The sequence below is a fragment of the Penaeus chinensis genome, chromosome 4 (assembly GCF_019202785.1).
Source record: "Penaeus chinensis breed Huanghai No. 1 chromosome 4, ASM1920278v2, whole genome shotgun sequence".
NCBI classification, from domain to species: Eukaryota; Metazoa; Arthropoda; class Malacostraca; order Decapoda; family Penaeidae; genus Penaeus; species Penaeus chinensis.
The window spans coordinates 47,436,647-47,439,146 of NC_061822.1; positions in this window are offsets into that span (position 1 = coordinate 47,436,647).

Below are 2,500 nucleotides of genomic sequence, written 5' to 3' on the forward strand. Positions count from 1 at the left end.
GGCATTTCACAGAAAAATGAAGGTTTGCAGTTACTAGCATTCAAGACCTACTTTTTCCAGGAACGAATTCGCAATGGCCGTGAAATTAGATAATTTTTGGAATCCTAAATGATAGATATGCAATATCAGCGCCATTTATTAGCACTGCAGTAGAAAAGGTCGCAGCATACAAGTAACAGCACGATATCATTAAATAGAAGTGTAGACATCGGGACTCGTTAGCACAAGTATTTTTTAGCGTTATCCATTGGTCCATTGAACTTGCTCTCTTCTTTGTTTCGGATAACTGATACCAGGGCCTTTCGAAGTAACATAGATACTTCAAGAACAGTTTTGTAGAAGCAAGGGAGTTGGTAAGGAACCAAGGTGAATCCGGTCCCATTATGCAAAGTACAAAACTAAAGAAATCCAGAAATTGATGTGCACTCGCGAAAACGGGTTTACACAAATTTAGAACTCTAATCCTAATACTTTGGTACTCAAAGAGCTGATGAATGACCCAGCACAGATAACCATCAGTAGAGTGTATTGTTATGTACAACACATTTCCGAGAATTCTCTGTGGCTGTAGAATCATCTATCTACAAACACACTCTGATTTACATGAACAAAAGGCACAAAATCAGCTGGCAGTGAAGCAAACTCAACGCCTCAGTGAACTTTTCTCCAACAGTTATTATAAAATAAACGCAAGATGAAACGTTGACATTTATTCTATTTTCTGCTCTTTCCAAATCCAACAAACCCAGACATACAACTCATCAGTTATCTATAAAGCATAAAAAACTTTCTGGACTTGTTAAGTTATGTAGCTTGAATAAACAGTGACTAGGGAAAGTCCCAAAATTGGCTCAGGGCAAATATAATAACTGAATAGCAAATTATAATAGCAGGAAAGATTACAGTAATAATGTAGTGACCACAACAATACTAATAAACGTGAAATAAAACCTGAACTCATATTAGTAATGAAGGCTCAGCACATATTCAGAATCAGGATGGCGTCAGACAAACTGGATAAAACGACAAAGAAGTAAGTTGCGCTCGAACGGCATATTTCGTGGTGATCATATAACTTTCTGCTTTAGATATGAAAACGCGAAGTGGCATTGTGGTTAAAACGAACTGCACAAATATCAGAAACCCATAATATTTCGGTTGCATTTTATTCAGCACGTGTATAAACTATCGCTTCTGTTTCAAGCGAACAAAATTTTATTCGTATAAGATATTTCATTAAACGAGGGTATCTTATCCCTTCATTTTTATAACAACAATGCCACTGAGATAAATCAGCAAAAATACTGAACCGCGGAAATATGAAGTTATAGGTGTATTTTTTTTCATATCATCATCATTGTAATTACAGTTGTCATTATTGTCAATATAACTAGGAAGATAACTAGTAGTAGTAGAATTGCTTCTACTGCCAATACTAATATTATTACTATTACTGCTACTACTGTTAGTATTACTACTATTTGCAACAAAAACAATAATGATAAATATTATTATCCTTATCAGTATCACTGTTATCAACGCAATTAATATTATTATTATCTGAATGTTCATTCAGCCTTTGTTGGTAGTCATAGCTGTTTCTGCTTTAGTAGCACAGTTGCTATCGACAGCCTCCAGTACGACGCACTTCTTTCCTTTCAACTTTATTACAAGCGCTTTTCTGGTTATTCTTGCCGCACCAAGTAGGCAACCCTCCAATGATAGTTCAACTGGACACTATACCTACTTGAATTTCAACATTTTTATTACGGTTTCCAAGATTCTCCTAATGATTGGTACCATCTTCACTTTCATTTTCCAAATTCAACCAATATCCTGTTTCCGTCTGTTTCTTATCTTTCTTCTTTGGTCAACGAGTCAAACGGACAAACCACATCTATCATCAAACATGTTTTCCACACCTTATCAACCATAGTAATGTCTAGCTCATGTTCTAATATCTGCTTAGCCTGCTTGAGGGAGGTCCATAGTATTTTTCTGGCTTATGTTCATACCATGTCCTTGCCTCGTGGAGTCTCCACTTCTCACACAATTGCCATAACTTATTTTGGGCTTGTGCTCTAGCTTCGGACATTCACTCACAATATGTGCTAGTATTTCGGCGGAATCTTTACACTTTCGATAAAACGAAGACACATGCAAACGCCAATTTCTAAGCAAAGCCAGATTCTACGCCATCATCAGTTTCTTTCCTCAGTGATCTTTTACTCAACTAATCCTACGTGCGCTCTCTTGCTGCTTCCTCTGTGGTTTTGTGACACTGTTTGAGTAGCGTTTTGTTAAACACTGCTTCAGCGTCACTTTGTGATATGAATTATAATAACAGTAGGAGTGATAATAATAATAATGATAATGATAATAATAGTTATTATTATTATTATCATTATTATTATTATTATTATTATCATTATCATTGTTAATGATATTATCATCATCATCATCATTATCATAATCATCTTTATTATCAATATCATAATTT